Source organism: Lissotriton helveticus, chromosome 4_1, assembly GCF_964261635.1.
Source record: "Lissotriton helveticus chromosome 4_1, aLisHel1.1, whole genome shotgun sequence".
Classification (NCBI taxonomy): domain Eukaryota; kingdom Metazoa; phylum Chordata; class Amphibia; order Caudata; family Salamandridae; genus Lissotriton; species Lissotriton helveticus.
The window spans coordinates 1,238,485,028-1,238,512,572 of NC_136063.1; positions in this window are offsets into that span (position 1 = coordinate 1,238,485,028).

Consider the following 27,545-nt stretch of genomic DNA (forward strand, 5'->3'; position numbering starts at 1 on the left):
TTTTGACTGGGTGTGAGTGTTTGATTGGTTAAGATGCTCCGTCCATCACCACCCCCTTTTGTACCGCTTTGGCCACCATAAGTGTGGCAGGGTATGCTCAGACGTGAGTCCCTTGCTCACTTTGCCACTGGATTCAAGCAAGCCGGGCTGAAGACGGCTGGAATGCCAGAAACCGGTCCTCGGAAGCTTTTTTCCGGTCCAGGGAAGTTATGGCTTGGCAGTTCGGGCTGGACTGTTCCCATTAGGCACAGGATCAGACTGATTTGCATATAGCCATGTCTGAACTGGTGTGGCAGAGTGGGCTAAAGAACGGTGATGGATCAAATACAGATCTTTTGACTGGGTGTGAGTGTTTGATTGGTTTAGATGCTCTGTCCATCACCACCCCCTTTTGTACCGCTTTGGCCGCCATAAGTGTGGCAGGGTATGCTCAGACATGAGCCCCTTGCTCACTTTGCCACTGGATTCAAACAAGTCGGTATGAAGGCGGCTGGAATGCCAGAAACCAGTCCTCGGAAGCTTGTTTCCGGTCCAGGGAAGGCATGACTGCGCAGTTCGGGCTGGACTGTTCCCATGAGGCACAGGGTCAGACTGATTTGCATATAGCCATGTCTGAACTGGGGTGGTAGAGTGGGCTAAAGAACGGTGATGGATCAAACCCAGATCTTTTGACTGGGTGTTAGTGTTTGATTGGTTAAGATGCTCCGTCCATCACCACCCCCTTTTGTACCGCTTTGGCCACCATAAGTGTGGCAGGGTATGCTCAGACGTGAGTCCCTTCCTCACTTTGCCACTGGATTCAAGCAAGCTGGGCTGAAGACGGATGGAATGCCAGAAACCAGTCCTCAGAATCTTGTTTCCGGTCCAGGGAAGGCATCGCTTGGCAGTTCGGGCTGGACTGTTCCCATGAGGCACAGGGTCAGACTGATTTGCATATAGCCATGTCTGAACTGGGGTGGTAGAGTGGGCTAAAGAACGGTGATGGATCAAACCCAGATCTTTATACTGGGTGTGAGTGTTTGATTGGTTCAGATGCTCCGTCCATCACCACCCCCTTTTGTACCGCTTTGGCCACCATAAGTGTGGCAGGGTATGCTCAGACGTGAGTCCCTTGCTCACTTTGCCACTGGATTCAAACAAGCCGGGCTGAAGACGGCTGGAATGCCAGAAACCGGTCCTTGGAAGCTTGTTTCCGGTCCAGGGAAGGCATGGCTTGGCAGTTCGGGCTGGACTGTTCCCATGAGGCACAGGGTCAGACTGATTTGCATATAGCCATGTCTGAACTGGGGTGGCAGAGTGGGCTAAAGAACGGTGATGGATGAAACCCAGATCTTTTGACTGGGTGTGAGTGTTTGATTGGTTCAGATGCTCCGTCCATCACCACCCCCTTTTGTACCGCTTTGGCCTCCATAAGTGTGGCAGGGTATGCTCAGACGTGAGTCCCTTGCTCACTTTGCCACTGGATTCAAGCAAGCCGGGCTGAAGACGGCTGGAATGCCAGAAACCGGTCCTCGGAATCTTGTTTCCGGTCCAGGGAAGGCATGGCTTGGCAGTTTGGGCTGGACTGTTCCCATGAGGCACAGGGTCAGACTGATTTGCATATAGCCATGTCTGAACTGAAGTGGCAGAGTGGGCTAAAGAACGGTGATGGATTAAACCAAGATCTTTAGACTGGGTGTAAGTGTTTGATTGGTTCAGATGCTCCGTCCATCACCACCCCCTTTTGTACCGCTTTGGCCGCCATAAGTGTGGCAGGGTATGCTCAGACGTGAGTCCCTTGCTCACTTTGCCACTGGATTCAAGCAAGCTGGGCTGAAGACGGCTGGAATGCCAGAAACCGGTCCTCGGAAGCTTGTTTCCGGTCCAGGGAAGGCATGGCTTGGCAGTTCGGGCTGGACTGTTCCCATGAGGCACAGTGTCAGACTGATTTGCATATAGCCATATCTGAACTGGGGTGTCAGAGTGGGCTAAAGAACGGTGATGGATCAAACCCAGATATTTTGACTGGGTGTGAGTGTTTGATTGGTTCAGATGCTCCGTCCATCACCACCCCATTTTGTACCGCTTTTGCCGCCATAAGTGTGGCAGGGTACGCTCAGACGTGAGTCCCTTGCTCACTTTGCCACTGGATTCAAGAAAGCCGGGCTGAAGACGGCTGGAATGCCAGAAACCGGTCCTCGGAAGCTTGTTTCCGGTCCAGGGAAGGCATGGCTTGGCAGTTCGGGCGGGTCTGTTCCCATGAGGCACAGGGTCAGACTGATTTGCATATAGCCATGTCTGAACTGGGGTGGCAGAGTGGGCTAAAGAACGACGATGGATCAAACCCAGATCTTTATACTGGGTGTGAGTGTTTGATTGGTTCAGATGCTCCGTCCATCACCATCCCCTTTTGTACCGCTTTGGCCACCATAAGTGTGGCAGGGTATGCTCATACGTGAGTCCCTTGCTCACTTTGCCACTGGATTCAAGCAAGCCAGGCTGAAGACGGCTGGAATGCCAGAAACCGGTCCTCAGAAGCTTTTTTCTGGTCCAGGGAAGTTATGGCTTGGCAGTTCGGGCTGGACTGTTCCCATGAGGCACAGGGTCAGACTGATTTGCATATAGCCATGTCTGAACTGGGGTGGCAGAGTGGGCTAAAGAACGGTGATGGATCAAATACAGATCTTTTGACTGGGTGTGAGTCTTTGATTGGTTCAGATGCTCCGTCCATCACCACCCCCTTTTGTACCGCTTTGGCCGACATAAGTGTGGCAGGGTATGCTCAGACGTGAGTCCCTTGCTCACTTTACCACTGGATTCAAACAAGCCGGGATGAAGACGGCTGGAATGCCAGAAACCAGTCCTCGGAAGCTTGTTTCCGGTCCAGGGTAGGCATGGCTGCGCAGTTCGGGCTGGACTGTTCCCATGAGGCACAGGGTCAGACTGATTTGCATATAGCCATGTCTGAACTGGGGTGGCAGAGTGGGCTAAAGAACGGTGATGGATCAAATCCAGATCTTTTGACTGGGTGTGAGTGTTTGATTGGTTAAGATGCTCCGTCCATCACCACCCCCTTTTGTCCCGCTTTGGCACCATAAGTGTGGCAGGGTATGCTCAGACGTGAGTCCCTTCCTCACTTTGCCACTGGATTCAAGCAAGCCGGGCTGAAGACGGCTGGAATGCCAGAAACCAGTCCTCGGAATCTTGTTTCCGGTCCAGGGAAGGCATCGCTTGGCAGTTCGGGCTGGACTGTTCATATGAGGCACAGGGTCAGACTGATTTGCATATAGCCATGTCTGAACTGGGGTGGCAGAGTGGGCTAAAGAACGGTGATGGATCAAACCCAGATCTTCATACTGGGTGTGAGTGTTTGATTGGTTCAGATGCTCCGTCCATCACCACCCCCTTTTGTACCACTTTGGCCGCCATAAGTGTGGCAGGGTATGCTCAGACGTGAGTCCCTTGCTCACTTTGCCACTGGATTCAAACAAGCCGGGCTGAAGACGGCTGGAATGCCAGAAACGGGTCCTCGGAAGCTTGTTTCCGGTCCAGGGAAGGCATGGCTTGGCAGTTCGGGCTGGACTGTTCCCATGAGGCACAGGGTCAGACTGATTTGCATATAGCCATGTCTGAACTGGGGTGGCAGAGTGGGCTAAAGAACGGTGATGCATCAAACCCAGATCTTTTGATTGGGTGTGAGTGTTTGATTGGTTCAGATGCTCCGTCCATCACCACCCCATTTTTTACCGCTTTGGCCTCCATAAGTGTGGCAGGGTATACTCAGACGTGAGTCCCTTGCTCACTTTGCCACTGGATTCAAGCAAGCCGGGCTGAAGACGGCTGGAATGCCAGAAACCGGTCCTCAGAAGCTTTTTTCCGGTCCAGGGAAGTTATGGCTTGGCAGTTCGGGCTGGACTGTTCCCATTAGGCACAGGATCAGACTGATTTGCATATAGCCATGTCTGAACTGGGGTGGCAGAGTGGGCTAAAGAACGGTGATGGATCAAATACAGATCTTTTGACTGGGTGTGAGTCTTTGATTGGTTCAGATGCTCCGTCCATCACCACCCCCTTTTGTACCGCTTTGGCCGACATAAGTGTGGCAGGGTATGCTCAGACGTGAGTCCCTTGCTCACTTTACCACTGGATTCAAACAAGCCGGGATGAAGACGGCTGGAATGCCAGAAACCAGTCCTCGGAAGCTTGTTTCCGGTCCAGGGTAGGCATGGCTGCGCAGTTCGGGCTGGACTGTTCCCATGAGGCACAGGGTCAGACTGATTTGCATATAGCCATGTCTGAACTGGGGTGGCAGAGTGGGCTAAAGAACGGTGATGGATCAAATCCAGATCTTTTGACTGGGTGTGAGTGTTTGATTGGTTAAGATGCTCTGTCCATCACCACCCCCTTTTGTCCCGCTTTGGCACCATAAGTGTGGCAGGGTATGCTCAGACGTGAGTCCCTTCCTCACTTTGCCACTGGATTCAAGCAAGCCGGGCTGAAGACGGCTTGAATGCCAGAAACCAGTCCTCGGAATCTCGTTTCCGGTCCAGGGAAGGCATCGCTTGGCAGTTCGGGCTGGACTGTTCATATGAGGCACAGGGTCAGACTGATTTGCATATAGCCATGTCTGAACTGGGGTGGCAGAGTGGGCTAAAGAACGGTGATGGATCAAACCCAGATCTTCATACTGGGTGTGAGTGTTTGATTGGTTCAGATGCTCCGTCCATCGCCACCCCCTTTTGTACCACTTTGGCCGCCATAAGTGTGGCAGGGTATGCTCAGACGTGAGTCCCTTGCTCACTTTGCCACTGGATTCAAACAAGCCGAGCTGAAGACGGCTGGAATGCCAGAAACCGGTCCTCGGAAGCTTGTTTCCGGTCCAGGGAAGGCATGGCTTGGCAGTTCGGGCTGGACTGTTCCCATGAGGCACAGGGTCAGACTGATTTGCATATAGCCATGTCTGAACTGGGGTGGCAGAGTGGGCTAAAGAACGGTGATGCATCAAACCCAGATCTTTTGATTGGGTGTGAGTGTTTGATTGGTTCAGATGCTCCGTCCATCACCACCCCCTTTTTTACCGCTTTGGCCTCCATAAGTGTGGCAGGGTATGCTCAGACGTGAGTCCCTTGCTCACTTTGCCACTGGATTCAAGCAAGCCGGGCTGAAGACGGCTGGAATGCCAGAAACCGGTCCTCGGAAGCTTTTTTCCGGTCCAGGGAAGTTATGGCTTGGCAGTTCGGGCTGGACTGTTCCCATTAGGCACAGGTACAGACTGATTTGCATATAGCCATGTCTGAACTGGGGTGGCAGAGTGGGCTAAAGAACGGTGATGGATCAAATACAGATCTTTTTACTGGGTGTGAGTGTTTGATTGGTTTAGATGCTCCGTCCATCACCACCCATTTTTGTACCGCTTTGGCCGCCATAAGTGTGGCAGGGTATGCTCAGACGTGAGCCCCTTGCTCACTTTGCCACTGGATTCAAACAAGTCGGTATGAAGGCGGCTGGAATGCCAGAAACCAGTCCTCGGAAGCTTGTTTCCGGTCCAGGGAAGGCATGGCTGCGCAGTTCGGGCTGGACTGTTCCCATGAGGCACACGGTCAGACTGATTTGCATATAGCCATGTCTGAACTGGGGTGGCAGAGTGGGCTAAAGAACGGTGATGGATCAAACCCAGATCTTTTGACTGGGTGTGAGTGTTTGATTGGTTAAGATGCTCCGTCCATCACCACCCCCTTTTGTACCGCTTTGGCCACCATAAGTGTGGCAGGGTATGCTCAGACGTGAGTCCCTTCCTCACTTTGCCACTGGATTCAAGCAAGCCGGGCTGAAGACGGATGGAATGCCAGAAACCATTCCTCAGAATCTTGTTTCCGGTCCAGGGAAGGCATCGCTTGGCAGTTCGGGCTGGACTGTTCCCATGAGGCACAGGGTCAGACTGATTTGCATATAGCCATGTCTGAACTGGGGTGGTAGAGTAGGCTAAAGAACGGTAATGGAACAAACCCAGATCTTTATACTGGGTGTGAGTGTTTGATTGGTTCAGATGCTCCGTCCATCACCACCCACTTTTGTACCGCTTTGGCCACCATAAGTGTGGCAGGGTATGCTCAGACGTGAGTCCCTTGCTCACTTTGCCACTGGATTCAAACAAGCCGGGCTGAAGATGGCTGGAATGCCAGAAACCGGTCCTCGGAATCTTGTTTCCGGTCCAGGGAAGGCATGGCTTGGCAGTTCGGGCTGGACTGTTCCCATTAGGCACAGGGTCAGACTGATTTGCATATAGCCATGTCTGAACTGAAGTGGCAGAGTGGGCTAAAGAACGGTGATGGATCAAACCAAGATCTTTAGACTGGGTGTGAGTGTTTGATTGGTTCAGATGCTCCGTTAATCACCACCCCCTTTTGTACCGCTTTGGCCGCCATAAGTGTGGCAGGGTATGCTCAGACGTGAGTCCCTTGCTCACTTTGCCACTGGATTCAAGCAAGCTGGGCTGAAGACGGCTGGAATGCCAGAAACCGGTCCTCGGAAGCTTGTTTCCGGTCCAGGGAAGGCATGGCTTGGCAGTTCGGGCTGGACTGTTCCCATGAGGCACAGTGTCAGACTGATTTGCATATAGCCATATCTGAACTGGGGTGTCAGAGTGGGCTAAAGAACGGTGATGGATCAAACCCAGATATTTTGACTGGGTGTGAGTGTTTGATTGGTTCAGATGCTCCGTCCATCACCACACCATTTTGTACCGCTTTTGCCGCCATAAGTGTGGCAGGGTACTCTCAGACGTGAGTCCCTTGCTCACTTTGCCACTGGATTCAAGCAAGCCGGGCTGAAGACGGCTGGAATGCCAGAAACCGGTCCTCGGAAGCTTGTTTCCGGTCCAGGGAAGGCATGGCTTGGCAGTTCGGGCTGGACTGTTCCCATGAGGCACAGGGTCAGACTGATTTGCATATAGCCATGTCTGAACTGGGGTGGCAGAGTGGGATAAAGAACGGTGATGCATCAAACCCAGATCTTTTGATTGGGTGTGAGTGTTTGATTGGTTCAGATGCTCCGTCCATCACCACCCCCTTTTTTACCGCTTTGGCCTCCATAAGTGTGGCAGGGTATGCTCAGACGTGAGTCCCTTGCTCACTTTGCCACTGGATTCAAGCAAGCCGGGCTGAAGACGGCTGGAATGCCAGAAACCGGTCCTCGGAAGCTTTTTTCCGGTCCAGGGAAGTTATGGCTTGGCAGTTCGGGCTGGACTGTTCCCATTAGGCACAGGATCAGACTGATTTGCATATAGCCATGTCTGAACTGGGGTGGCAGAGTGGGCTAAAGAACGGTGATGGATCAAATACAGATCTTTTTACTGGGTGTGAGTGTTTGATTGGTTTAGATGCTCCGTCCATCACCACCCATTTTTGTACCGCTTTGGCCGCCATAAGTGTGGCAGGGTATGCTCAGACGTGAGCCCCTTGCTCACTTTGCCACTGGATTCAAACAAGCCGGGCTGAAGATGGCTGGAATGCCAGAAACCGGTCCTCGGAATCTTGTTTCCGGTCCAGGGAAGGCATGGCTTGGCAGTTCGGGCTGGACTGTTTCCATTAGGCACAGGGTCAGACTGATTTGCATATAGCCATGTCTGAACTGAAGTGGCAGAGTGGGCTAAAGAACGGTGATGGATCAAACCAAGATCTTTAGACTGGGTGTGAGTGTTTGATTGGTTCAGATGCTCCGTTAATCACCACCCCCTTTTGTACCGCTTTGGCCGCCATAAGTGTGGCAGGGTATGCTCAGACGTGAGTCCCTTGCTCACTTTGCCACTGGATTCAAGCAAGCTGGGCTGAAGACGGCTGGAATGCCAGAAACCGGTCCTCGGAAGCTTTTTTCCGGTCCAGGGAAGTTATGGCTTGGCAGTTCGGGCTGGACTGTTCCCATTAGGCACAGGATCAGACTGATTTGCATATAGCCATGTCTGAACTGGGGTGGCAGAGTGGGCTAAAGAACGGTGATGGATCAAATACAGATCTTTTTACTGGGTGTGAGTGTTTGATTGGTTTAGATGCTCCGTCCATCACCACCCATTTTTGTACCGCTTTGGCCGCCATAAGTGTGGCAGGGTATGCTCAGACGTGAGCCCCTTGCTCACTTTGCCACTGGATTCAAACAAGTCGGTATGAAGGCGGCTGGAATGCCAGAAACCAGTCCTCGGAAGCTTGTTTCCGGTCCAGGGAAGGCATGGCTGCGCAGTTCGGGCTGGACTGTTCCCATGAGGCACACGGTCAGACTGATTTGCATATAGCCATGTCTGAACTGGGGTGGCAGAGTGGGCTAAAGAACGGTGATGGATCAAACCCAGATCTTTTGACTGGGTGTGAGTGTTTGATTGGTTAAGATGCTCCGTCCATCACCACCCCCTTTTGTACCGCTTTGGCCACCATAAGTGTGGCAGGGTATGCTCAGACGTGAGTCCCTTCCTCACTTTGCCACTGGATTCAAGCAAGCCGGGCTGAAGACGGATGGAATGCCAGAAACCATTCCTCAGAATCTTGTTTCCGGTCCAGGGAAGGCATCGCTTGGCAGTTCGGGCTGGACTGTTCCCATAAGGCACAGGGTCAGACTGATTTGCATATAGCCATGTCTGAACTGGGGTGGTAGAGTAGGCTAAAGAACGGTGATGGAACAAACCCAGATCTTTATACTGGGTGTGAGTGTTTGATTGGTTCAGATGCTCCGTCCATCACCACCCACTTTTGTACCGCTTTGGCCACCATAAGTGTGGCAGGGTATGCTCAGACGTGAGTCCGTTGCTCACTTTGCCACTGGATTCAAACAAGCCGGGCTGAAGATGGCTGGAATGCCAGAAACCGGTCCTCGGAATCTTGTTTCCGGTCCAGGGAAGGCATGGCTTGGCAGTTCGGGCTGGACTGTTCCCATTAGGCACAGGGTCAGACTGATTTGCATATAGCCATGTCTGAACTGAAGTGGCAGAGTGGGCTAAAGAACGGTGATTGATCAAACCAAGATCTTTAGACTGGGTGTGAGTGTTTGATTGGTTCAGATGCTCCGTTAATCACCACCCCCTTTTGTACCGCTTTGGCCGCCATAAGTGTGGCAGGGTATGCTCAGACGTGAGTCCCTTGCTCACTTTGCCACTGGATTCAAGCAAGCTGGGCTGAAGACGGCTGGAATGCCAGAAACCGGTCCTCGGAAGCTTGTTTCCGGTCCAGGGAAGGCATGGCTTGGCAGTTCGGGCTGGACTGTTCCCATGAGGCACAGTGTCAGACTGATTTGCATATAGCCATATCTGAACTGGGGTGTCAGAGTGGGCTAAAGAACGGTGATGGATCAAACCCAGATATTTTGACTGGGTGTGAGTGTTTGATTGGTTCAGATGCTCCGTCCATCACCACACCATTTTGTACCGCTTTTGCCGCCATAAGTGTGGCAGGGTACTCTCAGACGTGAGTCCCTTGCTCACTTTGCCACTGGATTCAAGCAAGCCGGGCTGAAGACGGCTGGAATGCCAGAAACCGGTCCTCGGAAGCTTGTTTCCGGTCCAGGGAAGGCATGGCTTGGCAGTTCGGTCTGGACTGTTCCCATGAGGCACAGGGTCAGACTGATTTGCATATAGCCATGTCTGAACTGGGGTGGCAGAGTGGGCTAAAGAACGGTGATGCATCAAACCCAGATCTTTTGATTGGGTGTCAGTGTTTGATTGGTTCAGATGCTCCGTCCATCACCACCCCCTTTTTTACCACTTTGGCCTCCATAAGTGTGGCAGGGTATGCTCAGACGTGAGTCCCTTGCTCACTTTGCCACTGGATTCAAGCAAGCCGGGCTGAAGACGGCTGGAATGCCAGAAACCGGTCCTCGGAAGCTTTTTTCCGGTCCAGGGAAGTTATGGCTTGGCAGTTCGGGCTGGACTGTTCCCATTAGGCACAGGATCAGACTGATTTGCATATAGCTATGTCTGAACTGGGGTGGCAGAGTGGGCTAAAGAACGGTGATGGATCAAATACAGATCTTTTTACTGGGTGTGAGTGTTTGATTGGTTTAGATGCTCCGTCCATCACCACCCCCTTTTGTACCGCTTTGGCCGCCATAAGTGTGGCAGGGTATGCTCAGACGTGAGCCCCTTGCTCACTTTGCCACTGGATTCAAACAAGTCAGTATGAAGGCGGCTGGAATGCCAGAAACCAGTCCTCGGAAGCTTGTTTCCGGTCCAGGGAAGGCATGGCTGCGCAGTTCGGGCTGAACTGTTCCCATGAGGCACAGGGTCAGACTGATTTGCATATAGCCATGTCTGAACTGGGGTGGCAGAGTGGGCTAAAGAATGGTGATGGATCAAACCCAGATCTTTTGACTGGGTGTGAGTGTTTGATTGGTTAAGATGCTCCGTCCATCACCACCCCCTTTTGTACCGCTTTGGCCACCATAAGTGTGGCAGGATATGCTCAGACGTGAGTCCCTTCCTCACTTTGCCACTGGATTCAAGCAAGCCGGGCTGAAGACGGATGGAATGCCAGAAACCAGTCCTCGGAATCTTGTTTCCGGTCCAGGGAAGGCATCGCTTGGCAGTTCGGGCTGGACTGTTCCCATGAGGCACAGGGTCAGACTGATTTGCATATAGCCATGTCTAAACTGGGGTGGTAGAGTGGGCTAAAGAACGGTGATGGATCAAACCCAGATCTTTATACTGGGTGTGAGTGTTTGATTGGTTCAGATGCTCCGTCCATCACCACCCCCTTTTGTACCGCTTTGGCCGCCATAAGTGTGGCAGGGTATGCTCAGACGTGAGTCCCTTGCTCACTTTGCCACTGGATTCAAGCACGCTGGGCTGAAGACGGCTGGAATGCCAGAAACCGGTCCTCGGAAGCTTGTTTCCGGTCCAGGGAAGGCATGGCTTGGCAGTTCGGGCTGGACTGTTCCCATGAGGCACAGTGTCAGACTGATTTGCATATAGCCATATCTGAACTGGGGTGTCAGAGTGGGCTAAAGAACGGTGATGGATCAAACCCAGATATTTTGACTGGGTGTGAGTGTTTGATTGGTTCAGATGCTCCGTCCATCACCACCCCATTTTGTACCGCTTTTGCCGCCATAAGTGTGGCAGGGTACGCTCAGACGTGAGTCCCTTGCTCACTTTGCCACTGGATTCAAGCAAGCCGGCTGAAGACGGCTGGAATGCCAGAAACCGGTCCTCGGAAGCTTGTTTCCGGTCCAGGGAAGGCATGGCTCGGCAGTTCGGGCTGGATTGTTCCCATGAGGCACAGGGTCAGACTGATTTGCATATAGCCATGTCTGAACTGGGGTGGCAGAGTGGGCTAAAGAACGGTGATGGATCAAACCAAGATCTTCTGACTGGGTGTGAGTGTTTCATTGATTCAGATGCTCCGTCCATCACCACCCCCTTTTGTACCGCTTTGGCCGCCATAAGTGTGGCAGGGTATGCTCAGATGTGAGTCCCTTGCTCACTTTGCACTGGATTCCAGCAAGCCGGGCTGAAGACGGCTGGAATGCCAGAAACCGTTCCTCGGAAGCTTGTTTCCGGTCCAGGGAAGTTATGGCTTGGCAGTTCGGGCTGGACTGTTCCCATGAGGCACAGGGTCAGACGGATTTGCATATAGCCATGTCTGAACTGGGGTGGCAGAGTGGGCTAAAGAACAGTGATGGATCAAACCCAGATCTTTTGACTGGGTGTGAGGGTTTGATTGGTTCAGATGCTCCGTCCATCACCGCCCCCTTTTGTACCGCTTTGGCCGCCATAAGTGTGGCAGGGTATGCTCAGACATGAGTCCCTTGCTCACTTTGCCACTGGATTCAAGCAAGCCGGGCTGAAGACGGCAGGAATGCCAGAAGTCGGTCCTCGGAAGCTTGTTTCCGGTCCAGGGAAGGCATGGCTTGGCAGTTCGGGCTGGACTGTTCCCATGAGGCACAGGGTCAGACTGATTTGCATATAGCCATGTCTGAACTGGGGTGGCAGAGTGGGCTAAAGAACGGTGATGGATCAAACCCAGATCTTTTGACTGGGTGTGAGTGTTTGATTGGTTCAGATGCTCCGTCCATCACCACCCCCTTTTGTACCGCTTTGGCCTCCATAAGTGTGGCAGGGTATGCTCAGACGTGAGTCCCTTGCTCACTTTGCCACTGGATTCAAGCAAGCCGGGCTGAAGACGGCTGGAATGCCAGAAACCGGTCCTCGGAATCTTGTTTCCGGTCCAGGGAAGGCATGGCTTGGCAGTTCGGGCTGGACTGTTCCCATGAGGCACAGGGTCAGACTGATTTGCATATAGCCATGTCTGAACTGAAGTGGCAGAGTGGGCTAAAGAACGGTGATGGATCAAACCAAGATCTTTAGACTGGGTGTGAGTGTTTGGTTGGTTCAGATGCTCCGTCCATCACCACCCCCTTTTGTACCGCTTTGGCCGCCATAAGTGTGGCAGGGTATGCTCAGACGTGAGTCCCTTGCTCACTTTGCCACTGGATTCAAGCAAGCCGGGCTGAAGACGGCTGGAATGCCAGAAACCGGTCCTCGGAAGCTTGTTTCCGGTCCAGGGAAGGCATGGCTTGGCAGTCCGGGCTGGACTGTTCCCATGAGGCACAGTGTCAGACTGATTTGCATATAGCCATATCTGAACTGGGGTGTCAGAGTGGGCTAAAGAACGGTGATGGATCAAACCCAGATATTTTGACTGGGTGTGAGTGTTTGATTGGTTCAGATGCTCCGTCCATCACCACCCCATTTTGTACCGCTTTTGCCGCCATAAGTGTGGCAGGGTACGCTCAGACGTGAGTCCCTTGCTCATTTTGCCACTGGATTCAAGCAAGCCGTGCTGAAGACGGCTGGAATGCCAGAAACCGGTCCTCGGAATCTTGTTTCCGGTCCAGGGAAGGCATGGCTTGGCAGGTCGGGCTGGACTGTTCCCATGAGGCACAGGGTCAGACTGATTTGCATATAGCCATGTCTGAACTGAAGTGGCAGAGTGGGCTAAAGAACGGTGATGGATCAAACCAAGATCTTTAGACTGGGTGTGAGTGTTTGATTGGTTCAGATGCTCCGTTAATCACCACCCCCTTTTGTACCGCTTTGGCCGCCATAAGTGTGGCAGGGTATGCTCAGACGTGAGTCCCTTGCTCACTTTGCCACTGGATTCAAGCAAGCTGGGCTGAAGACGGCTGGAATGCCAGAAACCGGTCCTCGGAAGCTTGTTTCCGGTCCAGGGAAGGCATGGCTTGGCAGTTCGGGCTGGACTGTTCCCATGAGGCACAGTGTCAGACTGATTTGCATATAGCCATATCTGAACTGGGGTGTCAGAGTGGGCTAAAGAACGGTGATGGATCAAACCCAGATATTTTGACTGGGTGTGAGTGTTTGATTGGTTCAGATGCTCCGTCCATCACCACACCATTTTGTACCGCTTTTGCCGCCATAAGTGTGGCAGGGTACGCTCAGACGTGAGTCCCTTGCTCACTTTGCCACTGGATTCAAGCAAGCCGGGCTGAAGACGGCTGGAATGCCAGAAACCGGTCCTCGGAAGCTTGTTTCCGGTCCAGGGAAGGCATGGCTTGGCAGTTCGGGCTGGACTGTTCCCATGAGGCACAGGGTCAGACTGATTTGCATATAGCCATGTCTGAACTGGGGTGGCAGAGTGGGCTAAAGAACGGTGATGCATCAAACCCAGATCTTTTGATTGGGTGTGAGTGTTTGATTGGTTCAGATGCTCCGTCCATCACCACCCCCTTTTTTACCACTTTGGCCTCCATAAGTGTGGCAGGGTATGCTCAGACGTGAGTCCCTTGCTCACTTTGCCACTGGATTCAAGCAAGCCGGGCTGAAGACGGCTGGAATGCCAGAAACCGGTCCTCGGAAGCTTTTTTCCGGTCCAGGGAAGTTATGGCTTGGCAGTTCGGGCTGGACTGTTCCCATTAGGCACAGGATCAGACTGATTTGCATATAGCTATGTCTGAACTGGGGTGGCAGAGTGGGCTAAAGAACGGTGATGGATCAAACCCAGATCTTTTGACTGGGTGTGAGTGTTTGATTGGTTCAGATGCTCCGTCCATCACCACCCCCTTTTGTACCGCTTTGGCCTCCATAAGTGTGGCAGGGTATGCTCAGACGTGAGTCCCTTGCTCACTTTGCCACTGGATTCAAGCAAGCCGGGCTGAAGACGGCTGGAATGCCAGAAACCGGTCCTCGGAATCTTGTTTCCGGTCCAGGGAAGGCATGGCTTGGCAGTTCGGGCTGGACTGTTCCCATGAGGCACAGGGTCAGACTGATTTGCATATAGCCATGTCTGAACTGAAGTGGCAGAGTGGGCTAAAGAACGGTGATGGATCAAACCAAGATCTTTAGACTGGGTGTGAGTGTTTGGTTGGTTCAGATGCTCCGTCCATCACCACCCCCTTTTGTACCGCTTTGGCCGCCATAAGTGTGGCAGGGTATGCTCAGACGTGAGTCCCTTGCTCACTTTGCCACTGGATTCAAGCAAGCCGGGCTGAAGACGGCTGGAATGCCAGAAACCGGTCCTCGGAAGCTTGTTTCCGGTCCAGGGAAGGCATTGCTTGGCAGTTCGGGCTGGACTGTTCCCATGAGGCACAGTGTCAGACTGATTTGCATATAGCCATATCTGAACTGGGGTGTCAGAGTGGGCTAAAGAACGGTGATGGATCAAACCCAGATATTTTGACTGGGTGTGAGTGTTTGATTGGTTCAGATGCTCCGTCCATCACCACCCCATTTTGTACCGCTTTTGCCGCCATAAGTGTGGCAGGGTACGCTCAGACGTGAGTCCCTTGCTCATTTTGCCACTGGATTCAAGCAAGCCGTGCTGAAGACGGCTGGAATGCCAGAAACCGGTCCTCGGAATCTTGTTTCCGGTCCAGGGAAGGCATGGCTTGGCAGGTCGGGCTGGACTGTTCCCATGAGGCACAGGGTCAGACTGATTTGCATATAGCCATGTCTGAACTGAAGTGGCAGAGTGGGCTAAAGAACGGTGATGGATCAAACCAAGATCTTTAGACTGGGTGTGAGTGTTTGATTGGTTCAGATGCTCCGTCCATCACCACACCATTTTGTACCGCTTTTGCCGCCATAAGTGTGGCAGGGTACGCTCAGACGTGAGTCCCTTGCTCACTTTGCCACTGGATTCAAGCAAGCCGGGCTGAAGACGGCTGGAATGCCAGAAACCGGTCCTCGGAAGCTTGTTTCCGGTCCAGGGAAGGCATGGCTTGGCAGTTCGGGCTGGACTGTTCCCATGAGGCACAGGGTCAGACTGATTTGCATATAGCCATGTCTGAACTGGGGTGGCAGAGTGGGCTAAAGAACGGTGATGCATCAAACCCAGATCTTTTGATTGGGTGTGAGTGTTTGATTGGTTCAGATGCTCCGTCCATCACCACCCCCTTTTTTACCACTTTGGCCTCCATAAGTGTGGCAGGGTATGCTCAGACGTGAGTCCCTTGCTCACTTTGCCACTGGATTCAAGCAAGCCGGGCTGAAGACGGCTGGAATGCCAGAAACCGGTCCTCGGAAGCTTTTTTCCGGTCCAGGGAAGTTATGGCTTGGCAGTTCGGGCTGGACTGTTCCCATTAGGCACAGGATCAGACTGATTTGCATATAGCTATGTCTGAACTGGGGTGGCAGAGTGGGCTAAAGAACGGTGATGGATCAAATACAGATCTTTTTACTGGGTGTGAGTGTTTGATTGGTTTAGATGCTCCGTCCATCACCACCCCCTTTTGTACCGCTTTGGCCGCCATAAGTGTGGCAGGGTATGCTCAGACGTGAGCCCCTTGCTCACTTTGCCACTGGATTCAAATAAGTCGGTATGAAGGCGGCTGGAATGCCAGAAACCAGTCCTCGGAAGCTTGTTTCCGGTCCAGGGAAGGCATGGCTGCGCAGTTCGGGCTGAACTGTTCCCATGAGGCACAGGGTCAGACTGATTTGCATATAGCCATGTCTGAACTGGGGTGGCAGAGTGGGCTAAAGAATGGTGATGGATCAAACCCAGATCTTTTGACTGGGTGTGAGTGTTTGATTGGTTAAGATGCTCCGTCCATCACCACCCCCTTTTGTACCGCTTTGGCCACCATAAGTGTGGCAGGATATGCTCAGACGTGAGTCCCTTCCTCACTTTGCCACTGGATTCAAGCAAGCCGGGCTGAAGACGGATGGAATGCCAGAAACCAGTCCTCGGAATCTTGTTTCCGGTCCAGGGAAGGCATCGCTTGGCAGTTCGGGCTGGACTGTTCCCATGAGGCACAGGGTCAGACTGATTTGCATATAGCCATGTCTAAACTGGGGTGGTAGAGTGGGCTAAAGAACGGTGATGGATCAAACCCAGATCTTTATACTGGGTGTGAGTGTTTGATTGGTTCAGATGCTCCGTCCATCACCACCCCCTTTTGTACCGCTTTGGCCACCATAAGTGTGGCAGGGTATGCTCAGACGTGAGTCCCTTGCTCACTTTGCCACTGGATTCAAACAAGCCGGGCTGAAGACGGCTGGAATGCCAGAAACCGGTCCTTGGAAGCTTGTTTCCGGTCCAGGGAAGGCATGGCTTGGCAGTTCGGGCTGGACTGTTCCCATGAGGCACAGGGTCAGACTGATTTGCATATAGCCATGTCTGAACTGAAGTGGCAGAGTGGGCTAAAGAACAGTGATGGATCAAACCAAGATCTTTAGACTGGGTGTGAGTGTTTGATTGGTTCAGATGCTCCGTCCATCACCACCCCCTTTTGTACCGCTTTGGCCGCCATAAGTGTGGCAGGGTATGCTCAGACGTGAGTCCCTTGCTCACCTTGCCACTGGATTCAAGCAAGCTGGGCTGAAGACGGCTGGAATGCCAGAAACCGGTCCTCGGAAGCTTGTTTCCGGTGCAGGGAAGGCATGGCTTGGCAGTTCGGGCTGGACTGTTCCCATGAGGCACAGTGTCAGACTGATTTGCATATAGCCATATCTGAACTGGGGTGTCAGAGTGGGCTAAAGAACGGTGATGGATCAAACCCAGATATTTTGACTGGGTGTGAGTGTTTGATTGGTTCAGATGCTCCGTCCATCACCACCCCATTTTGTACCGCTTTTGCCGCCATAAGTGTGGCAGGGTACGCTCAGACGTGAGTCCCTTGCTCAGTTTGCCACTGGATTCAAGCAAGCCGGGCTGAAGACGGCTGGAATGCCAGAAACCGGTCCTCGGAAGCTTGTTTCCGGTCCAGGGAAGGCATGGCTCGGCAGTTCGGGCTGGATTGTTCCCATGAGGCACAGGGTCAGACTGATTTGCATATAGCCATGTCTGAACTGGGGTGGCAGAGTGGGCTAAAGAACGGTGATGGATCAAACCAAGATCTTCTGACTGGGTGTGAGTGTTTGATTGATTCAGATGCTCCGTCCATCACCACCCCCTTTTGTACCGCTTTGGCCGCCATAAGTGTGGCAGGGTATGCTCAGATGTGAGTCCCTTGCTCACTTTGCACTGGATTCCAGCAAGCCGGGCTGAAGACGGCTGGAATGCCAGAAACCGTTCCTCGGAAGCTTGTTTCCGGTCCAGGGAAGTTATGGCTTGGCAGTTCGGGCTGGACTGTTCCCATGAGGCACAGGGTCAGACGGATTTGCATATAGCCATGTCTGAACTGGGGTGGCAGAGTGGGCTAAAGAACAGTGATGGATCAAACCCAGATCTTTTGACTGGGTGTGAGGGTGTGATTGGTTCAGATGCTCCGTCCATCACCGCCCCCTTTTGTACCGCTTTGGCCGCCATAAGTGTGGCAGGGTATGCTCAGACATGAGTCCCTTGCTCACTTTGCCACTGGATTCAAGCAAGCCGGGCTGAAGACGGCAGGAATGCCAGAAACCGGTCCTCGGAAGCTTGTTTCCGGTCCAGGGAAGGCATGGCTTGGCAGTTCGGGCTGGACTGTTCCCATGAGGCACAGGGTCAGACTGATTTGCATATAGCCATGTCTGAACTGGGGTGGCAGAGTGGGCTAAAGAACGGTGATGGATCAAACCCAGATCTTTTGACTGGGTGTGAGTGTTTGATTGGTCCAGATGCTCCGTCCATCACCACCCCCTTTTGTACCGCTTTGGCCTCCATAAGTGTGGCAGGGTATGCTCAGACGTGAGTCCCTTGCTCACTTTGCCACTGGATTCAAGCAAGCCGGGCTGAAGACGGCTGGAATGCCAGAAACCGGTCCTCGGAATCTTGTTTCCGGTCCAGGGAAGGCATGGCTTGGCAGTTCGGGCTGGACTGTTCCCATGAGGCACAGGGTCAGACTGATTTGCATATAGCCATGTCTGAACTGAAGTGGCAGAGTGGGCTAAAGAACGGTGATGGATCAAACCAAGATCTTTAGACTGGGTGTGAGTGTTTGATTGGTTCAGATGCTCCGTCCATCACCACCCCCTTTTGTACCGCTTTGGCCGCCATAAGTGTGGCAGGGTATGCTCAGACGTGAGTCCCTTGCTCACTTTGCCACTGGATTCAAGCAAGCCGGGCTGAAGACGGCTGGAATGCCAGAAACCGGTCCTCGGAAGCTTGTTTCCGGTCCAGGGAAGGCATGGCTTGGCAGTTCGGGCTGGACTGTTCCCATGAGGCACAGTGTCAGACTGATTTGCATATAGCCATATCTGAACTGGGGTGTCAGAGTGGGCTAAAGAACGGTGATGGATCAAACCCAGATATTTTGACTGGGTGTGAGTGTTTGATTGGTTCAGATGCTCCGTCCATCACCACCCCATTTTGTACCGCTTTTGCCGCCATAAGTGTGGCAGGGTACGCTCAGACGTGAGTCCCTTGCTCATTTTGCCACTGGATTCAAGCAAGCCGGGCTGAAGACGGCTGGAATGCCAGAAACCGGTCCTCGGAATCTTGTTTCCGGTCCAGGGAAGGCATGGCTTGGCAGTTCGGGCTGGACTGTTCCCATGAGGCACAGGGTCAGACTGATTTGCATATAGCCATGTCTGAACTGAAGTGGCAGAGTGGGCTAAAGAACGGTGATGGATCAAACCAAGATCTTTAGACTGGGTGTGAGTGTTTGATTGGTTCAGATGCTCCGTTAATCACCACCCCCTTTTGTACCGCTTTGGCCGCCATAAGTGTGGCAGGGTATGCTCAGACGTGAGTCCCTTGCTCACTTTGCCACTGGATTCAAGCAAGCTGGGCTGAAGACGGCTGGAATGCCAGAAACCGGTCCTCGGAAGCTTGTTTCCGGTCCAGGGAAGGCATGGCTTGGCAGTTCGGGCTGGACTGTTCCCATGAGGCACAGTGTCAGACTGATTTGCATATAGCCATATCTGAACTGGGGTGTCAGAGTGGGCTAAAGAACGGTGATGGATCAAACCCAGATATTTTGACTGGGTGTGAGTGTTTGATTGGTTCAGATGCTCCGTCCATCACCACACCATTTTGTACCGCTTTTGCCGCCATAAGTGTGGCAGGGTACGCTCAGACGTGAGTCCCTTGCTCACTTTGCCACTGGATTCAAGCAAGCCGGGCTGAAGACGGCTGGAATGCCAGAAACCGGTCCTCGGAAGCTTGTTTCCGGTCCAGGGAAGGCATGGCTTGGCAGTTCGGGCTGGACTGTTCCCATGAGGCACAGGGTCAGACTGATTTGCATATAGCCATGTCTGAACTGAAGTGGCAGAGTGGGCTAAAGAACGGTGATGGATCAAACCAAGATCTTTAGACTGGGTGTGAGTGTTTGATTGGTTCAGATGCTCCGTTAATCACCACCCCCTTTTGTACCGCTTTGGCCACCATAAGTGTGGCAGGGTATGCTCAGACGTGAGTCCCTTGCTCACTTTGCCACTGGATTCAAGCAAGCTGGGCTGAAGACGACTGGAATGCCAGAAACCGGTCCTCGGAAGCTTGTTTCCGGTCCAGGGAAGGCATGGCTTGGCAGTTCGGGCTGGACTGTTCCCATGAGGCACAGTGTCAGACTGATTTGCATATAGCCATATCTGAACTGGGGTGTCAGAGTGGGCTAAAGAACGGTGATGGATCAAACCCAGATATTTTGACTGGGTGTGAGTGTTTGATTGGTTCAGATGCTCCGTCCATCACCACACCATTTTGTACCGCTTTTGCCGCCATAAGTGTGGCAGGGTACGCTCAGACGTGAGTCCCTTGCTCACTTTGCCACTGGATTCAAGCAAGCCGGGCTGAAGACGGCTGGAATGCCAGAAACCGGTCCTCGGAAGCTTGTTTCCGGTCCAGGGAAGGCATGGCTTGGCAGTTCGGGCTGGACTGTTCCCATGAGGCACAGGGTCAGACTGATTTGCATATAGCCATGTCTGAACTGGGGTGGCAGAGTGGGCTAAAGAACGGTGATGCATCAAACCCAGATCTTTTGATTGGGTGTGAGTGTTTGATTGGTTCAGATGCTCCGTCCATCACCACCCCCTTTTGTACCGCTTTGGCCGCCATAAGTGTGGCAGGGTATGCTCAGACGTGAGCCCCTTGCTCACTTTGCCACTGGATTCTAACAAGTCGGTATGAAGGCGGCTGGAATGCCAGAAACCAGTCCTCGGAAGCTTGTTTCCGGTCCAGGGAAGGCATGGCTGCGCAGTTCGGGCTGAACTGTTCCCATGAGGCACAGGGTCAGACTGATTTGCATATAGCCATATCTGAACTGGGGTGGCAGAGTGGGCTAAAGAATGGTGATGGATCAAACCCAGATCTTTTGACTGGGTGTGAGTGTTTGATTGGTTAAGATGCTCCGTCCATCACCACCCCCTTTTGTACCGCTTTGGCCACCATAAGTGTGGCAGGATATGCTCAGACGTGAGTCCCTTCCTCACTTTGCCACTGGATTCAAGCAAGCCGGGCTGAAGACGGATGGAATGCCAGAAACCAGTCCTCGGAATCTTGTTTCCGGTCCAGGGAAGGCGTCGCTTGGCAGTTCGGGCTGGACTGTTCCCATGAGGCACAGGGTCAGACTGATTTGCATATAGCCATGTCTAAACTGGGGTGGTAGAGTGGGCTAAAGAACGGTGATGGATCAAACCCAGATCTTTATACTGGGTGTGAGTGTTTGATTGGTTCAGATGCTCCATCCATCACCACCCCCTTTTGTACCGCTTTGGCCACCATAAGTGTGGCAGGGTATGCTCAGACGTGAGTCCCTTGCTCACTTTGCCACTGGATTCAAACAAGCCGGGCTGAAGACGGCTGGAATGCCAGAAACCGGTCCTTGGAAGCTTGTTTCCGGTCCAGGGAAGGCATGGCTTGGCAGTTCGGGCTGGACTGTTCCCATGAGGCACAGGGTCAGACTGATTTGCATATAGCCATGTCCGAACTGAAGTGGCAGAGTGGGCTAAAGAACAGTGATGGATCAAACCAAGATCTTTAGACTGGGTGTGAGTGTTTGATTGGTTCAGATGCTCCGTCCATCACCACCCCCTTTTGTACCGCTTTGGCCGCCATAAGTGTTGCAGGGTATGCTCAGACGTGAGTCCCTTGCTCACCTTGCCACTGGATTCAAGCAAGCTGGGCTGAAGACGGCTGGAATGCCAGAAACCAGTCCTCGGAATCTTGTTTCCGGTCCAGGGAAGGCATCGCTTGGCAGTTCGGGCTGGACTGTTCCCATGAGGCACAGGGTCAGACTGATTTGCATATAGCCATGTCTAAACTGGGGTGGTAGAGTGGGCTAAAGAATGGTGATGGATCAAACCCAGATCTTTATACTGGGTGTGAGTGTTTGATTGGTTCAGATGCTCCGTCCATCACCACCCCCTTTTGTACCGCTTTGGCCGCCATAAGTGTGGCAGGGTATGCTCAGACGTGAGTCCCTTGCTCACTTTGCCACTGGATTCAAGCAAGCTGGGCTGAAGACGGCTGGAATGCCAGAAACCGGTCCTCGGAAGCTTGTTTCCGGTCCAGGGAAGGCATGGCTTGGCAGTTCGGGCAGGACTGTTCCCATGAGGCACAGTGTCAGACTGATTTGCATATAGCCATATCTGAACTGGGGTGTCAGAGTGGGCTAAAGAACGGTGATGGATCAAACCCAGATCTTTTGACTGGGTGTGAGTGTTTGATTGGTTCAGATGCTCCGTCCATCACCACCCCCTTTTGTACCGCTTTGGCCTCCATAAGTGTGGCAGGTTATGCTCAGACGTGAGTCCCTTGCTCACTTTGCCACTGGATTCAAGCAAGCCGGGCTGAAGACGGCTGGAATGCCAGAAACCGGTCCTCGGAATCTTGTTTCCGGTCCAGGGAAGGCATGGCTTGGCAGTTCGGGCTGGACTGTTCCCATGAGGCACAGGGTCAGACTGATTTGCACATAGCCATGTCTGAACTGAAGTGGCAGAGTGGGCTAAAGAACAGTGATGGATCAAACCAAGATCTTTAGACTGGGTGTGAGTGTTTGATTGGTTCAGATGCTCCGTCCATCACCACCCCCTTTTGTACCGCTTTGGCCGCCATAAGTGTGGCAGGGTATGCTCAGACGTGAGTCCCTTGCTCACCTTGCCACTGGATTCAAGCAAGCTGGGCTGAAGACGGCTGGAATGCCAGAAACCGGTCCTCGGAAGCTTGTTTCCGGTGCAGGGAAGGCATGGCTTGGCAGTTCGGGCTGGACTGTTCCCATGAGGCACAGTGTCAGACTGATTTGCATATAGCCATATCTGAACTGGGGTGTCAGAGTGGGCTAAAGAACGGTGATGGATCAAACCCAGATATTTTGACTGGGTGTGAGTGTTTGATTGGTTCAGATGCTCCGTCCATCACCACCCCATTTTGTACCGCTTTTGCCGCCATAAGTGTGGCAGGGTACGCTCAGACGTGAGTCCCTTGCTCACTTTGCCACTGGATTCAAGCAAGCCGGGCTGAAGACGGCTGGAATGCCAGAAACCGGTCCTCGGAAGCTTGTTTCCGGTCCAGGGAAGGCATGGCTTGGCAGTTCGGGCTGGACTGTTCCCATGAGGCACAGGGTCAGACTGATTTGCATATAGCCATGTCTGAACTGAAGTGGCAGAGTGGGCTAAAGAACGGTGATGGATCAAACCAAGATCTTTAGACTGGGTGTGAGTGTTTGATTGGTTCAGATGCTCCGTTAATCACCACCCCCTTTTGTACCGCTTTGGCCGCCATAAGTGTGGCAGGGTATGCTCAGACGTGAGTCCCTTGCTCACTTTGCCACTGGATTCAAGCAAGCTGGGCTGAAGACGGCTGGAATGCCAGAAACCGGTCCTCGGAAGCTTGTTTCCGGTCCAGGGAAGGCATGGCTTGGCAGTTCGGGCTGGACTGTTCCCATGAGGCACAGTGTCAGACTGATTTGCATATAGCCATATCTGAACTGGGGTGTCAGAGTGGGCTAAAGAACGGTGATGCATCAAACCCAGATCTTTTGATTGGGTGTGAGTGTTTGATTGGTTCAGATGCTCCGTCCATCACCACCCCCTTTTTTACCACTTTGGCCTCCATAAGTGTGGCAGGGTATGCTCAGACGTGAGTCCCTTGCTCACTTTGCCACTGGATTCAAGCAAGCCGGGCTGAAGACGGCTGGAATGCCAGAAACCGGTCCTCGGAAGCTTTTTTCCGGTCCAGGGAAGTTATGGCTTGGCAGTTCGGGCTGGACTGTTCCCATTAGGCACAGGATCAGACTGATTTGCATATAGCTATGTCTGAACTGGGGTGGCAGAGTGGGCTAAAGAACGGTGATGGATCAAATACAGATCTTTTTACTGGGTGTGAGTGTTTGATTGGTTTAGATGCTCCGTCCATCACCACCCCCTTTTGTACCGCTTTGGCCGCCATAAGTGTGGCAGGGTATGCTCAGACGTGAGCCCCTTGCTCACTTTGCCACTGGATTCAAACAAGTCGGTATGAAGGCGGCTGGAATGCCAGAAACCAGTCCTCGGAAGCTTGTTTCCGGTCCAGGGAAGGCATGGCTGCGCAGTTCTGGCTGAACTGTTCCCATGAGGCACAGGGTCAGACTGATTTGCATATAGCCATGTCTGAACTGGGGTGGCAGAGTGGGCTAAAGAATGGTGATGGATCAAACCCAGATCTTTTGACTGGGTGTGAGTGTTTGATTGGTTAAGATGCTCCGTCCATCACCACCCCCTTTTGTACCGCTTTGGCCACCATAAGTGTGGCAGGATATGCTCAGACGTGAGTCCCTTCCTCACTTTGCCACTGGATTCAAGCAAGCCGGGCTGAAGACGGATGGAATGCCAGAAACCAGTCCTCGGAATCTTGTTTCCGGTCCAGGGAAGGCATCGCTTGGCAGTTCGGGCTGGACTGTTCCCATGAGGCACAGGGTCAGACTGATTTGCATATAGCCATGTCTAAACTGGGGTGGTAGAGTGGGCTAAAGAACGGTGATGGATCAAACCCAGATCTTTATACTGGGTGTGAGTGTTTGATTGGTTCAGATGCTCCATCCATCACCACCCCCTTTTGTACCGCTTTGGCCACCATAAGTGTGGCAGGGTATGCTCAGACGTGAGTCCCTTGCTCACTTTGCCACTGGATTCAAACAAGCCGGGCTGAAGACGGCTGGAATGCCAGAAACCGGTCCTTGGAAGCTTGTTTCCGGTCCAGGGAAGGCATGGCTTGGCAGTTCGGGCTGGACTGTTCCCATGAGGCACAGGGTCAGACTGATTTGCATATAGCCATGTCTGAACTGAAGTGGCAGAGTGGGCTAAAGAACAGTGATGGATCAAACCAAGATCTTTAGACTGGGTGTGAGTGTTTGATTGGTTCAGATGCTCCGTCCATCACCACCCCCTTTTGTACCGCTTTGGCCGCCATAAGTGTTGCAGGGTATGCTCAGACGTGAGTCCCTTGCTCACCTTGCCACTGGATTCAAGCAAGCTGGGCTGAAGACGGCTGGAATGCCAGAAACCAGTCCTCGGAATCTTGTTTCCGGTCCAGGGAAGGCATCGCTTGGCAGTTCGGGCTGGACTGTTCCCATGAGGCACAGGGTCAGACTGATTTGCATATAGCCATGTCTAAACTGGGGTGGTAGAGTGGGCTAAAGAACGGTGATGGATCAAACCCAGATCTTTATACTGGGTGTGAGTGTTTGATTGGTTCAGATGCTCCGTCCATCACCACCCCCTTTTGTACCGCTTTGGCCGCCATAAGTGTGGCAGGGTATGCTCAGACGTGAGTCCCTTGCTCACTTTGCCACTGGATTCAAGCAAGCTGGGTTGAAGACGGCTGGAATGCCAGAAACCGGTCCTCGGAAGCTTGTTTCCGGTCCAGGGAAGGCATGGCTTGGCAGTTCGGGCAGCACTGTTCCCATGAGGAACAGTGTCAGACTGATTTGCATATAGCCATATCTGAACTGGGGTGTCAGAGTGGGCTAAAGAACGGTGATGGATCAAACCCAGATCTTTTGACTGGGTGTGAGTGTTTGATTGGTTCAGATGCTCCGTCCATCACCACCCCCTTTTGTACCGCTTTGGCCTCCATAAGTGTGGCAGGTTATGCTCAGACGTGAGTCCCTTGCTCACTTTGCCACTGGATTCAAGCAAGCCGGGCTGAAGACGGCTGGAATGCCAGAAACCGGTCCTCGGAAGCTTGTTTCCGGTCCAGGGAAGGCATGGCTTGGCAGTTCGGGCTGGACTGTTCCCATGAGGCACAGGGTCAGACTGATTTGCATATAGCCATGTCTGAACTGAAGTGGCAGAGTGGGCTAAAGAACAGTGATGGATCAAACCAAGATCTTTAGACTGGGTGTGAGTGTTTGATTGGTTCAGATGCTCCGTCCATCACCACCCCCTTTTGTACCGCTTTGGCCGCCATAAGTGTGGCAGGGTATGCTCAGACGTGAGTCCCTTGCTCACCTTGCCACTGGATTCAAGCAAGCTGGGCTGAAGACGGCTGGAATGCCAGAAACCGGTCCTCGGAAGCTTGTTTCCGGTGCAGGGAAGGCATGGCTTGGCAGTTCGGGCTGGACTGTTCCCATGAGGCACAGTGTCAGACTGATTTGCATATAGCCATATCTGAACTGGGGTGTCAGAGTGGGCTAAAGAACGGTGATGGATCAAACCCAGATATTTTGACTGGGTGTGAGTGTTTGATTGGTTCAGATGCTCCGTCCATCACCACCCCATTTTGTACCGCTTTTGCCGCCATAAGTGTGGCAGGGTACGCTCAGACGTGAGTCCCTTGCTCACTTTGCCACTGGATTCAAGCAAGCCGGGCTGAAGACGGCTGGAATGCCAGAAACCGGTCCTCGGAAGCTTGTTTCCGGTCCAGGGAAGGCATGGCTCGGCAGTTCGGGCTGGATTGTTCCCATGAGGCACAGGGTCAGACTGATTTGCATATAGCCATGTCTGAACTGGGGTGGCAGAGTGGGCTAAAGAACGGTGATGGATCAAACCAAGATCTTCTGACTGGGTGTGAGTGTTTCATTGATTCAGATGCTCCGTCCATCACCACCCCCTTTTGTACCGCTTTGGCCGCCATAAGTGTGGCAGGGTATGCTCAGATGTGAGTCCCTTGCTCACTTTGCACTGGATTCCAGCAAGCCGGGCTGAAGACGGCTGGAATGCCAGAAACCGTTCCTCGGAAGCTTGTTTCCGGTCCAGGGAAGTTATGGCTTGGCAGTTCGGGCTGGACTGTTCCCATGAGGCACAGGGTCAGACGGATTTGCATATAGCCATGTCTGAACTGGGGTGGCAGAGTGGGCTAAAGAACAGTGATGGATCAAACCCAGATCTTTTGACTGGGTGTGAGGGTTTGATTGGTTCAGATGCTCCGTCCATCACCGCCCCCTTTTGTACCGCTTTGGCCGCCATAAGTGTGGCAGGGTATGCTCAGACATGAGTCCCTTGCTCACTTTGCCACTGGATTCAAGCAAGCCGGGCTGAAGACGGCAGGAATGCCAGAAGTCGGTCCTCGGAAGCTTGTTTCCGGTCCAGGGAAGGCATGGCTTGGCAGTTCGGGCTGGACTGTTCCCATGAGGCACAGGGTCAGACTGATTTGCATATAGCCATGTCTGAACTGGGGTGGCAGAGTGGGCTAAAGAACGGTGATGGATCAAACCCAGATCTTTTGACTGGGTGTGAGTGTTTGATTGGTTCAGATGCTCCGTCCATCACCACCCCCTTTTGTACCGCTTTGGCCTCCATAAGTTTGGCAGGGTATGCTCAGACATGAGTCCCTTGCTCACTTTGCCACTGGATTCAAGCAAGCCGGGCTGAAGACGGCTGGAATGCCAGAAACCGGTCCTCGGAATCTTGTTTCCGGTCCAGGGAAGGCATGGCTTGGCAGTTCGGGCTGGACTGTTCCCATGAGGCACAGGGTCAGACTGATTTGCATATAGCCATGTCTGAACTGAAGTGGCAGAGTGGGCTAAAGAACGGTGATGGATCAAACCAAGATCTTTAGACTGGGTGTGAGTGTTTGATTGGTTCAGATGCTCCGTCCATCACCACCCCCTTTTGTACCGCTTTGGCCGCCATAAGTGTGGCAGGGTATGCTCAGACGTGAGTCCCTTGCTCACTTTGCCACTGGATTCAAGCAAGCCGGGCTGAAGACGGCTGGAATGCCAGAAACCGGTCCTCGGAAGCTTGTTTCCGGTCCAGGGAAGGCATGGCTTGGCAGTTCGGGCTGGACTGTTCCCATGAG